We start from the raw sequence: 14,921 nt of genomic DNA, 5'->3' as shown, positions 1-14,921 counted from the left end.
AGAATCTCCTAAAGTTTGCCAATACATGCAAAAGTATTCAATTTGTTACAGAAAGTGATGCGCAACATTAAAATGGTATTTAAGAAAGGAGTTTTTGCTGGGGCAACAAGTGGCTGGGAGAATAAGGTATTCGTACCCAAGTTAAGGACAAGGAAGTAACTAAACATAATTTTCTTGTAGGTATAGGAACTAAACTGTGAGGCAGCAGTATTCCACAGGGCTTTTTCCTCAGCACCACAGAACTCAAGCTAGGAATACATGTGAAAAAAGAAGTTGGAGCTCTGCTTCCAGTATATTCAAAACACAACTGTATGAAATGTTAAGTGAATATAGCACTGATGTGGTTCATGTGCTCTCTGTGCAATAGGATTCAAGCTATGTTTAACTGATGTGGTGCAGGAAGTTCAAAAACTGTTTAGGCATGTTTGTGTTGCCATCTAGAGAAGACTGGCATAGTGGTATTGGTTGGACTGTTCCTTTTACTGTGGGATCAACATGGTTTTGCATATGCCTGGTTTCTGCCTGAAGTGGCAAAGCAAGTAAAAAAAACTAATGACCTAGAATACAGCCCAAGTAAATACCACTAGCAGAGATTAATTCAAGTGTTGGACCCATCAATTTATAGTTTTTCAAGATGAGACACCGTAAGCATGATGCATATACCAGAAGGGGTGCCTCCCATGCTCACTCTCAATTAAGACTCAAGCTGCACCTCACTGATGAAGCCCAACAAAAAGGAAACCAGTCTGGCACTGATTGTGTATCGGGTCGACATTACTGGTTTTGGCTTATTGTTTAGGCTGCATTGTTCCTATTGTAGCACATGTGATCCGATTTGCATGTGGCTTGTCTAAGGTATGAGCAAAAAAACAATGAACTGTAATGGAGCTGAGTAATTACCAATTGCTGAGATTAATTAAAGCATTCAACCCACGTTTTCATTTTTCTAGGCAAAATACCCCATCAGGAGTATGCACTTACAATATCTTTTAAAACCAGTGCAGACAAATTTGAACTTTATTCTGTATGCACTTGGAGGCCAGTCGAGGGCCTGGAGACCCAGGGTGGTGCGCTTTGCTTTCCTTAAGTTCAAACTTAGTCTACCTACCTGGCTTTGTAGTTTCTGTCATTTCTTTGTGGTCCCTGCACTTTTTGTAAGGATACAGCCTGAATATAGTCTCCACTTCAGCAAGGGCCAGAAAAGGTAGCAATGATGTGTTATTTCATGTTCTTAATGTCACCACTGGTGGTTTTCATTCGCCTATCAGATAATACAGCTCCCACACAATGGCTCAACACTCAGCGAGGCAAAAGACATTGAACACCAAACAAACAACATGCAAAGAATCTCTCTTTTAGAATAAGGCATGGGGTTTTATTTTACACAATGCTCTCTAACAGAAAGGCTTTCCCAGATGCCAAATGCACAAAATTCAAATACACAAAAAGATGTAGATGTTTATATGCAAGCAAGAATAACACACTTGATAAATGCAGAAGCTAAATGCATGAATAATACCATGAATAAACAAGCAGCAAATAATATAAAACAACACTCAGGAAAATATAATATGCTGAACGTCCTGCAAGAGATCAGAAAGATATATATATACTAGATACATCAAATGATTACTTTGGAGGCGCACCTCAACTCACTCACACATCACAAAGAGAACACCTCAAATGATCAAAGCCACTAGCCAAACATCACAATGGCAATAATCAAAGCTCATGCACCTCAAATGATCAAAGCCACTGGCCAAACATCACAATGGCAATAATCAAAACTCAACACTTCGAATGACCACAGCCACTGGAACCATGCATCACAGTGGCACTAGTCAAAGCTCAATACTTCACCTGGTGCAAACACTGCATCTTAGCACACTCCTGACCGGGGGATTAACAGCCGTAGTTAAGAACCTCAGCAACCAGGGTTCCACGCTCCGAAGTAGACACGTCTGTTGTAAATTAAGGCAGAATGTGATTAAGCATTTACTGAAAACATTAATGCTTCCCCTTTTGATCATGTTTTCTTCGTTATGTTGACCGAAGTCTGGACTCCATTTTGTATTGGCATGCTGCCATGTGTTCACCACGAGGAGAGTCCGACCTCTGTGTTAGTTGCTCTTGTAATCTGCCTAGCAACAGTTTATAAATAGCTCTCTCTTGTCCGTCTGGCGCATGCCCAGACTTGACCACATCTGTTATAATTAGCTTTGCTTGACCATGTCCTTTCGCGGGCTCAAGGAGTGTGTTGGCTCCGCCCATGTATTGATTCAGTATCGAGAATGACCATAAATGGTAATGTTCTTCGGCCTCATGTTGTATCCACCCACTTATGAGCCCCTCTGTTGTGTATAAAAGGGGACTGTGTACGAATGTTCTTTGTGCTACTCCATGCAATACTGAAGAGTGTTGTGTGGATTGTAGGACCACCCTTAAGGGTTAATAAACGTTGTTTTGTACTTTGCAGTTTCCGTGCCAACTTCCTTATAGATTCCGTTACAGGAGAGCGAACCCTTGTGTCTTGCGGGCCTAGCTGGGGCCTGTATTCATCAATTGGCGCCCGTCACGTGGGGCTCATCGGCGACTCGGATGCTCGAAGGACTGGTCGCGACGAAGGTGAGGAGTTTGGCCGGGGACGTGATCACTGCCAGCGGCGTCTTAGCCCTGGCATCCCGAGGTTTTTCTTCCTTCCCTTCCGAGCTGACCGTCTGGGTGGCGCCGGTCATCGACTGAGACCTCTTCTGTCGGTCCTGCCGTGAGAGCCGTTTGGGCGATTGTGGAGCTTGGCAGTTGGAACCTGGACTCTTGATTGGTAAGAACCGTTGTACGGTACTTGCTCCGAGTTTTGAAGCCTGGGTTGGCTATTTGAGTTTTGATTGATGATGACTAGTCATATTTTGAATTTGTCTTTGTGAAAATATATGCGTTGCAACACATATAGGCAGGTAATGTGGAGAAATTTCTCCAGGAGCTGTGTAAACTTTGAACGGCGCAACGATTAAGTGCCATTTTTCCTTATAATATTGCATATTTTGCACTATTTCTGAGCATGCCTGCTTTCAGCGCACTCCGTAAGTGGTGCTGCTGTTTTGGTAACCGGTTGAACCTCGAGGAATCTGCTCCAGCTCCCCCAGAGGGGACTCCTAATAGGGATATGTATGTGAAGCATGGTCTTTCTTCCATAATGTACAGCACGCTATGGAGGAAATACACGAGGAAGGATCCTGAGTTGCGATGGCCTTTGTATGGATCGTTTGATATACGTAAGATTGAGTATGTGGAACAGTGTATGTGTAAGCGACGTGCTCGTCAAGATATGTTTGAGTGTGTGCGATTATGGGTGAAGGAAGTGCGTGAGCGAAAGAAACGTGAGAAAGCGCTGTTTGATAAAGAGCAACGGAAGAATGACCATGTGCGAGCGCAGGAAGCGAAGCGTCGGGAGGACAAAGAGCATACGGACAGACAAGAGAAAGAGCGTAGGCTACAGGTCTCGGGTCAATATGTTGTTCGCCAGCCGCTTTATCCTGTCCTTAATAATCCTGATGATGATTTTTATTTACTAGATCGCTCTCCGCCCCCTTATGTTGGCGCATCTGCTCCGCGGCCGCAAGATTCTGGCCCGGCTCCGGGTAAGGTCGACACACGGTCCATGTTATCGGCCGAGCATATGGCTGAGCTTCGGAAACTTTCCCTCCGTGCACTTAAGGGCAAGATGTCTAAGGAGGAGTTGTTCCATACTTGGGGGTCGTGGCAAGATAGAGAGAGGGTGTATTTTCTGTCTCATTTCGCGGATGAAGTAATTGCTGCTTTCCGAAAATATTCTAGTGTCCTTGAGCCTGACGAAGTGTCTTCGGATGCCGGAGCATTACGTAATGGTGTTTTTTCTCCCCCTAAGGCTCCTGAGGCGGCTCGGCGGCTGTTCGCTTTACGGGACGAGGTGCTGGCCCTTAGAGAGAAAGCACGCCAACAAACGGAGGAGGGGAAGCAGTTGGATTCGTCTGCAGCAGGGGGCCACCCATCCGCCTCCCAGTCAGATAAGGATGACATAGTGCATGCTAAACCAATGCGAGAGGCGGCGCCTTTGTATGTTCCTCCTAAGGGAGCAGGGACTAGCTCGGATATTAACTCCGCCGATGCAAGGGGATATTTTGTATATAACTGGGTTTACACTCCATGGCATAGGGCCGATGTTATGGCACTAAAGAATGCGTTGCCTGACCCCCGCAAGAATCCAGCGGCCTTCTATGAAGAAGTCGAGGGGGCCTTGAATTCTTGCATTATGACCTTAGCGGATATAGACCTGTTCTTTGGCCTTATCCTACCGCCGGATACGTGGCGCTCTGTCCGAAAGGTAGATGATGCGGTTGCCTTCAAGGCCCGGTGGTCCGACCTTGAGGATGAGGATAGGGAACGGAAGCCTGCACAGAAACCACCCCAGAATATTTTAGATCTCCCTGCGGCTATTGTGGCTAAGTTGAAGACGATTATCCCCCCTAAAAAGATTGACTGGAATATGTTAACTGCATGTAAGCAGAAAGTTGACGAGTCAGTTGCGGACTTCTTTACGCGCTTTGAGGAGACGTTTCATGATTTTAGTGGCCAGTCGCTTACTGACGACACGGGCCGCCACCTTTTCGCGGACAAATATGTGGCTAATCTGCTACCGGCAGTTGCGGCCCGGTTAAAAGCGAGCGAGAGTTCCTGGCCCTCCGCGACGCCGACGGCCCTTCTGACTATCGCTCAGTATTATGAGCGTCAGGAGCACGAGGCGCAGGGCCAGGAGGAGAAGAAATCGAAAGATCTCAAAACCAAGGTGATGTTAGCACAAGTATATGGCCCGCCCCGACGGGGTAATAATAATAGAGGAAGGGGCGGATCTTATGGTCCCCCTTCGGGCCGATCTGATTTGAATAGGAACCAGTGTGCGTACTGCAAGCAGTTGGGCCATTGGGCCAGGGATTGCCCAGCGTTGCGTGCTTCGCGTCAGGGGCATACTCCGGGTGGCCCGAGAGGTAGAGGGGGCTTCTCGAACTTTAGAGGGAATTCTAACGATAATGTCCGTTTCGATACTGCCGGGCGGCACCGAGATGGCTCAAATGTTTTTGATCGCCAGCACCAGTATCATGTATCGGACATCGATCAATCGGGATATCATGATTCTCAGCATGCATAGGAATGCGTTGGATGGGGGTCCGAATCAGTTGAGGTGCCGGTCGATCAGACGGGTCCTTATGTATCGGCTGAGGTTTTAGGTTCTACTGATCAGTTCCTAGTGGATACAGGAGCGACACGTAGTGCATTGTCTAGGTACTTGGTTCCGGGGGCTCCCCCATCCGGCTCAATAGTTACATCGGTAGGGTTTGACGGTACACTCTCCCGAAGCCCTCTTTCACAGCCCCTTGCATTTAAAGTTGATTGTTTTTCTGCGCCCTGTCCGTTTCTGCTTGCTCCGTATACACCGGATAACATTATGGGCCTTGATATGTTAAAGTACTTTAGGGCTACAATCCGCTGCTCCCCTGAGGGTGTGAGGGTGATCTTGAATGACAACTACCCCCGGTCTGGGAGGATGTGTACGATATCAGAGGATGCATTGTTGGCTACCCTCCCCCGAGCTTTATGGGCGACTTCGGACACAGATGTGGGACAAATGGTGATTCCTCCGGTCCACATTAGTGTCCAGGAGGGGGCGGTGTTACCACGCCTCCCGCAGTATCGTATTTCCCAGGAGGGCGAGGAGGCTCTCATACAGATTGTGCAAGACTTGATAGCAGTAGGGGTGGTGGAAGAAGTTCCCTATAATATCTGTAACAGTCCGATTCTCCCAATTTTGAAAAAGGACACGGATGCAAAGGTCTATCGGTTCATAATTGATTTGAGGGAGGTAAACAAGATCGTGATACCTCAGTACCCGGTGGTTTCCGATATCACGACGTTGCTTACCTTGGTCCCGCCTACGGCGACCATGTTCTCAGTGATTGATTTGAAAAATGCCTTCTTTTCTATTCCCATTCACCCGGATAGCCGATTTCTTTTTGGGTTCACATTAAACAATAGATCTTATCGTTTTTGTAGAATTCCCCAAGGCTATACAGAAAGCCCTAGTATTTACAGTCAGGCTTTGAAACGACAGTTGGATTCCTTTGTTCTACTCGAGGGGGTCGCCCTCATTCAATATGTCGACGACATCTTGTTGGCGGCTGACACCCTGGAGTTGTGTGAAAAGAGCACGTTATCCCTCCTTTCCTTTTTAGCCTCCCACAATCATAAAGTATCTAGGAAGAAATTGCAATTCTGTAGACCAAAGGTGACTTATTTAGGTCACCTTTTGTCTAAGGAGGGGCGTGCACTCACACCAGATCGTATCCAAGTAATTTTGGACACACCGAGACCATCCACGCAGAAGGATGTGCGTGCATTTTTGGGTCTTGTTTCTTTTTGTAGACAGTGGATATTGGGGTTTTCACACATAGCTAAGCCATTACTAGCTCTTTTGACAAACGACACGCCCATTCCGATCCCCTGGTCAGATGAGTGTGATGCTGCGTTTCAGCAATTGAGACAGGCCCTTTGTTCAGCACCAGTGTTAGGGACCCCTGATTATGCAAAACCCTTTTCGTTGTATGTGCATGAGAAAGATGGATGTGCATTGTCAGTCTTAGTACAGATGCACGGCGACAAGCAGCGCCCTTGTGCATACTTTTCGGCTGTGCTTGATCCTGTCGCCCGAGCATTACCAGGGTGTTTTCGCTCGGTAGCGGCGACAGCTGTGTCAATACGCCAAAGCGAAGGAATTGTGTTGTCCCATAAATTGTTGGTGTTAGTTCCCCATGCTGTGGATGCCCTGCTTAATCAAACAAAGACGCAGCATTTGACCAGTGCCCGTTTAACGGGATATGAGCTGACGCTTTTGGCTCCTCATATTACGTTAAAGAGGTGCGTGACATTAAACCCGGCCACATTGTTGCCATACCCCGAGACCCAGCCTGAGGCGCAGAAAGCGCATGATTGTATTCTTGTGACTGAGGAACAAACAAAGGGTCGTATTGATCTCCAGGATACGCCCTTTTCAGAGGTAGATGGAGAGTTGTGGGTAGACGGATCATGCCTGAAGCTACCAGATGGTACGACTTCAGCAGCGTATGCAATTACCACATTACACACGATAGTGGAGACAGCACGCATACCACAGAAATCAGCTCAAGCAGCGGAACTGATAGCCTTAACACGAGCATGTGAGCTCAGTACAGGATTGTGTGTGAATGTTTACACAGATAGCCGCTATGCCTTCGGAGTAGCGCACGATTTCGGCCTACTCTGGAAGGAGAGAGGGTTCTTAACGTCACATGGGGTACAGATAATGCATGGGGAGTTAGTCCACAATCTCTTAACCGCATTGACATACCCGAAGAAAATTGCCATTGTTAAGTGTAGTGCCCATAGGAAAGTAGTTGATAAAGTTGGAGAAGGGAATGCGTTAGCAGATCAAGTAGCACGGGAGACTGCGATGCAGCCCGGCGCTACTGCCATGTATGTAGTACAGTCACAGGTGGAAAGATGGCGTGATGCGAAGGAGGAAGTGCGAGAAATGCAAAGGACCGCTTCTGATAAAGAGCGGGAGCAATGGGCTAGCGAGGGAGAGTTGGATGATGAGGGCTGTTGGAGAAATAAGCAGATGGATAGATGGAAGTTACCCACGGCTTTCGTACAACCTATGGTTCAAATGGCACATGGGCTAGCACATGTTGGAGCTTCCGCAATTGTGAAATTGCTTACCCAAGTCTGGGAGCATCCAGAGATTGCTAGCACAGCAAAGAGGGTGGTGCAGACCTGTATGATTTGTCTGAAGTATAACCCAGGGAAAGGCACTCGAACTCCAGCAGGAGGATTTGCGACGCCCACTGCACCCTTTGAGGTTCTGCAGATGGACTACATCCAGCTTGAGCGCTGTAACAATTTGAAGTATGTTCTAGTAGTGGTTTGCGCCTTCAGCAAATGGGTTGAGGCGTACCCTACGAAAGACAATACTGCAATGACCACGGCGAAGCTGCTGCTAAAAGAGTTTTTCCCTCGATACGGCGTCTGTAGACTTCTGTGGAGTGATAATGGCCCTCACTTTGTAGCGGATGTTATAAAGTATGTCTTGAAGGGTCTAGGCATCACTCAGAAGTTTCATGCCGTGTTCCACCCTCAGTCTGCAGGACTAGTCGAGAAGTATAATGGTACACTGAAGCTTAAGATCGCCAAAATCCAAGCTTCAACATCTTTGACTTGGCCAGACGCCCTGCCACTGGCGTTATTGTCAATTAGGTCGGTGCCACACTCTCGAACTGGCCTTACGCCATATGAAATCGTATTTGGACGCCCAATGAATATTTGGGGTCCACCAAGGCCTAAGGCTGTGTATGATGTACCTTGTGTAATGATGAGCGATTATCTGGCAAAGTTAACGGATAATTTGGTTTCTATTCATCAACAGGTCCGAGAGGCGCTCCCTGATCGGTCTACCGGTGAAGGACATGGTCTCCGGCCTGGAGATCATGTTATGGTGAAGGTTTTCGACAGAACGAACAGTTTGGAGCCGAGATGGGTAGGACCTGAACAAGTCCTCCTTGCAACGAGGACGGCAGTGCGAGTCTCGAACAGGAAGAATTGGATCCATTCCTTGCACTGCCGAAAGGTACCGCCCGGATTGGTGGAGTCTGCCGTGCTGACCGATCAACGAGAAATCCTAGCAGCAGAGACAGGCCGTGCTGCGAAGCCGAATGATACTGAGGAGCTCTTTCCGGACCACACGACGTCTGGAGGAAGGCGATATCATCTTCGACCAAGGAAGTGAGTTTTCCAGTGCCGGGACATACTGTCAGAACGGCCCTTGGGTTAGTGAAACGGAGAGCCGATGAGGCAAGGGGGGGGGATCAGCCCTGCATTAGTGTAGTGACACCCGTCTTGGCCCGCTGGTGAAGAAATCAACCGCTGCCCAAGGGGAAGAGTTCTGACAGACTTTTTAGTTTCAGGAAGATATCAGGGTATTGTTTCTTTTGACATGGAGAAGAAGAAAATCCTTTGTGCGTTGGGGTTCATGCTAACAGTAGCTATTGTTGGGATAACCACATGGTTTGTGGAGGAGGCAACTCCTGCTCGAAAGACACTTGTGTTGACGACTCCAGTGCCTGCGGAGCACTACTTTTATACACTGCCATATCAAGAGTTGAAGCATCGACAATCCTATTTGAATAACACTTTCATTCAGATGCTGCATCACACCCACGTTGCTACGAACGCTACGAACTGTTGGATATGTGGGATGATGCCAGCCCATCAGAAGAAAGGAGGAACGCCATTCATACCACTTCCTTTCTCTCATAATGGCTCTTGTAGAGCATGGTACACTTTGCTGTTTGCCACTCGGAAACCGACAGTGGGACGATTGCTTTTTAGACTTAACAGAGAATGCCATCAAGACAAGAATGGGTATCCACAAGCGAATGGGACAATTTGGGAATGGGAAGAGTACCGACCGGACAATGAATCCATCCCCTATATCTTCACGAACACAAGAGACACTGTGGGGAAGGACAAATTCGTAATCCAAGTAGCACAAGCTCAAGCGGATTTGTGTGTCCAGAGTGTGGGTTTTATCCCTGTTGGTGTCAGTGATTGTATAACTGTACTGAACATCGACGGGCTGAACAACAGTACCTTCCTAGCGTCCCATAATACCTATTTTGTATGTGGAAATAAAGGTTATTACCGTTTGCCGGCAGGGTGGTCCGGGGTATGCTATGTATCATTCCTATTACCTCCTGTATTCTTAGCACCTGCGTCATATCCTAAGGATTTGAAACTGTTGAATAATGTGACTGTAAATAGATATAAACGTACTCTATCAATTGATGATGTGGATCAGACCGATACCAGCTTGCAACAGTATATTGATTTTAACTTAGGACTGTTCTTCTTTGTTGGAGCTGCTTTGAACAGTAGGAAGATCCGAAGATTGACAAGAGTGGTAGAAGCTGTGACAAATCAGACTGCTGCCGCTCTTGGGAATCTTACGGAAGAATTACAAATAACTAGGATTGTTGCATTGCAGAATCGTATGGTACTAGATGTAATGTTAGCTGATTGAGGTGGAGCCTGTAAAATTATTGGAAGTAGCTGCTGTGTGTTCATCCCTGATCATACGCCATCCGTTTATAACGCCATTAACAAGCTGCATAAAATAGCAGCTGAAATCCACACAGAAAACGGCACTTGGTCCTTTTCTGGATGGTTTTGGGCGTTGGTTACTGCCTGGGGATGGAAGGTCTTAACTGGTCTCTGCATTATTATAGCAGTTCTGTTCCTTTTCTGTATGTGTATTCAATGTGGACCATTGTGCTGTTCCGTATGCATTTCATTCTGCATTCCAGATAAGAAAGCTATTGCCGATGTTGCTCGACAGAAGGGTCTAGCTAAAGAGGTTAAGGGAATGATGATAATTGATATATATGATGATTATTCTTGGAAACCGGATGTCTTCAGTAAATGCTGAAAGGGTCGTCTGTTGTAAATTAAGGCAGAATGTGATTAAGCATTTACTGAAAACATTAATGCTTCCCCTTTTGATCATGTTTTCTTCGTTATGTTGACCGAAGTCCGGACTCCATTTTGTATTGGCATGCTGCCATGTGTTCACCACGAGGAGAGTCCGACCTCTGTGTTAGTTGCTCTTGTAATCTGCCTAGCAACAGTTTATAAATAGCTCTCTCTTGTCCGTCTGGCGCATGCCCAGACTTGACCACATCTGTTATAATTAGCTTTGCTTGACCATGTCCTTTCGCGGGCTCAAGGAGTGTGTTGGCTCCGCCCATGTATTGATTCAGTATCGAGAATGACCATAAATGGTAATGTTCTTCGGCCTCATGTTGTATCCACCCACTTATGAGCCCCTCTGTTGTGTATAAAAGGGGACTGTGTACGAATGTTCTTTGTGCTACTCCATGCAATACTGAAGAGTGTTGTGTGGATTGTAGGACCACCCTTAAGGGTTAATAAACGTTGTTTTGTACTTTGCAGTTTCCGTGCCAACTTCCTTATAGATTCCGTTACAGGAGAGCGAACCCTTGTGTCTTGCGGGCCTAGCTGGGGCCTGTATTCATCACGTCCGTCCCCGTTCGGATTCCAAAACCCCGGTTTCTCAAAGTCAACAACCCTCAGCTTTATAATCTCAAAAACACACTAGAAGGTTCAAGAGAAATCTCCCACCCGCGCCGGAGGAATCTTACCAGAACTGGCCAGCTTCCAAGCAAACATTCCCTGGCTGGAAGGAGTTCCCACGTCCCCTTCTCCAATCTCGCATGTTCCAGCCTTTATCTTGACGAAGCTCATAAAAGCCTTACACAATCTCTCACAAAACAATCCTTGAACGTGATTAACCCAAACAACTTGCAAGCGCTGCTGTGCACACAGAAAAAGCTCAAGCAAGGCAGAGTCAGAAAACAGGATGACATGAGGCCATGTTGAAGCCAATAGTAAGAACTTCATAATTCTACCAATGTACAACACAATGCACATTTGTGACTACACTGCTTATAGATTCACATACTTCATCTCTCAATGTCCTATAGCATCACATACTTCATCTCGCAATGTACAACACTGAGCACATTTGTGCATCACTGCTCACAACACCGCACTTCGAGACCAAAAAGTACATTCCACACCTCTCTCTCGCTCTCATGCTTTCAAATGCACATCCCACACATCCTGTTCTTGGCAAGGCTGTTCTACTCCGTGACAGGTCCCACTGAAAGACAGCAAGATTACAAGAAAGAAACTTTTAAGAGAAGCAAGGCATATGCAGGACATCGTACATTCAGGCTAGGATAAAATAACACACCAAAGTCAGTTAAAATAATGGTAGTCACAGGGTGTCAGACCACAACAGTGCCTCTAGCACTACAACTGGTTGAAGCTTTCAGGGGCAGCTGTGCCATATGCAGATTGATGCACTTGGGTGCGTTTGAAGACCAGAACATTGGTATCGCATCAGCACAGGGTGAGCAAAGAACAAGGTCTTTGGTGAGAGATCCTCCATGGATCTTTAAGAAGGCCTGGGTCAGCTCTGCATTGCCATCCTCTCCAAGACAGTGAAGCAATGTATCTGTTATGTTATGTTCCGAAAGGGGATATTCTAAGCTTATCGGTTGCTTTTTCAAATTTATGGATTACATGGAGATTCTGCATAGTTATTGTAGTTTCTTTTGTACACCTAGCGTGCAATTAACCGGTTCATTGTTTTTTGTTGTTGTTTTCTTTACGAGGTCTGCAGGCTGGTGCAGCTGCAATGTTCAATTTTGCATTTTTTATTATTTGTTATGGTTTTAAATAACTATGCACATTTTGAACTTAATTGAGGATACTTCAGAAGGGTCTTTTACTCTTCCAGCAGAGTTTGCATTTTCTCAGTTACAGGATGGTGCTTGGGCAAGCTGATGGGATGTTTAGCAAGATAATGTGGCATCTGTTCGGCAGATAGTGGGACAAACCATTTAAGGACAGTGTTATCAACACCCATTGATGGCCATGTGGAGGAGAGATAGATAGATGACAGTGTCAAAGCCAGCACATATACTGAGCAATATGAGGAAATGTCAATAAATATTGTTTGCGATGAGCAGCGTATCCTCAAGAGTCTGTATGGTCATGATAAATGTGCTTAATTGAAGACCAAAAGCACAATGGTAGTCATGAAGTAGTGTAGCTATTGATTTAGGCAAGGAGAGGGCTGCATCACCATACCACGAAAGCACATTTGAGTAATAGGCTGACCATTTAGAAGGTTGTGGTAGGCCATCTTCAGCCGAGGGTTCATCTGTACAACTTTAAGGACATCTAATAAAATGGGCATCAGGGCTATAGTTCACCACAGGCTTCAGGGCTGTATCGGAGATGGATTTCTCGATCAAGGAATGAATGACGTCTCTTCAGAGTGAGTATAGATTTGTCGAAGGCCCAAGAATATGTAGGGCAAAGTACAACTATTTGTGTTTGTAAGATGGTGAGCTAGATGGGGTGACATTTGAAGTTTTCATTTCCTCTAATTTCTTCTGCCTGTAACATGATTTTAACAATTTTCTTTTCGAAGTGTTTGTTGATGGCATTACATTTGTTGATTGAATATTCTGTTGGATGGCAGTGTGGTGGCCTCCTGATGTAAGATTAATGCAATGTGGACATCCTAGAAGTCAGTACTGCTTCTTTTGTTTACTCTGTTGATGGTGAGTGTCCAAGATCAATGGGGTTAAGCCCCTACAGTCTTAGTTTGAGCTGCGATCATTCTTTCACAAACCCCAAAGAATCTTAATCTAAAAAAAAGAAAATTGGCTTCTGTGAGGAATCCCTTGACTATCCTTGGTGGCTAGCTTCAAGCAATAAAGCTTTCTTCAGAGAAAAGCACATTTAGATGCACCAAAACAACACAGCTTTTTAAAAATAAATAGCAAAACACCATAACCAAGTTTAATTACACCTCAAAAAAAGCAACACGCAATGAGTAAAATTCTACTAGATTCCTTCACATTCTAACCCCTCAGTTTTTTTTTTAACTGAGTTTTATATAGCGCAATCTTGACCCGGTATCGAGTATCAGAACGCTTTACATAGCACCAGTTGCGTTACATGAGGACACATTCATTTTTGTTAGGCACTTGCTAATACAAATACATTCCTACCTAACCTGACCCTTTTTAATAACTTTAGGATGAGGAAAGACGGGGGGACAACGTTCTAACCTATACCATGCAGCTCTTTGATGACACTTCATTGGTCACTGTGCAATATTAGGACTGTAACCTATGAACTGCAAGTAACAAAAGGATCTCTGCGACAAAAGCAGTAACCCACTGAGCTATCCACGACAAATACAGTTCCGTAATCTGAACTGTGCAGTTCTTTGCACCAGGCATGTTCTCCTGTCTTGAGGGTAGTAAAAATACATTTTAGGAAGCAAACTTTTATTAGTGTTTGGGAGGCCACTATTATTGAGCTGTTTATGAAAGTAAGGAAGGCAAAATTTGATGCCACTCTTAGGCGTCATTCATCAAGACAGAAAAGTTAACGTTTTTATTTCAATTATGCAATTTCCCTGTTCTATTTGGCTTTAATTCACAGGTTTAACCGTTTACAGCATACACCAAATCTGAAACAGTGTACCAAGTAAAATTTAACTTTCTATATAGCTTCTAAAGACTGAACCAAGTAAAATGTTATATTTATTTAATTATTCAACGCTGAACCAAATAAAATGTTCCTTTGTATATAGCTTCTAAACGCTGAACCAAGTAAAATGTTCACTATATAGCTTCTAAACGCTGAACCAAGTAAAATGTTACTATATAGCTTATAAATGCTGAACCAAGTAAAATGTTACTTTCTATATAGATTTTAAACACTGAGCCATAAAATGTTACTTTGTATACAGCTTTCAAATGCTGAACTAAGTAAAATGTTACTTTGTGTACAACGTTTAAACGCTGAACCAAGTTAAAGGTTCCTGTCGATATAGCGTTTTCGAGCTGATTTTTTAAAATGTAAGGGTCGGATGTCAGGTAACACCCCGAGGGGCCCTTCAGGGGCCCCAACTGACTGATGCTCCCGGCTTGGCCTCTGCTGCTCCACCGAGGGCCCCTCCCCTGGTCTTCCCAGTTGGGAAAGGATTGTGTTGATATATTTTCACTGAAAAGAAGAATAAAGTTTTTTTTTAATGACATTTTATATAGTGCAAACTTGGCCCAAAGTAATCGGGTATCAGAGCGCTTTACACAAACACCAGTTGCGTTACATGAGAACACATTAATTTTTAAAGGCACGGGGAGATTAAGTGATTTGCCCAGAATCACAGGATGTTCAGCGTCATTGCCGAGACT

The sequence above is a fragment of the Triturus cristatus genome, chromosome 3_2 (genome assembly GCF_964204655.1).
Source record: "Triturus cristatus chromosome 3_2, aTriCri1.1, whole genome shotgun sequence".
NCBI lineage: Eukaryota > Metazoa > Chordata > Amphibia > Caudata > Salamandridae > Triturus > Triturus cristatus.
This window is presented reverse-complemented; position numbering follows the sequence as displayed.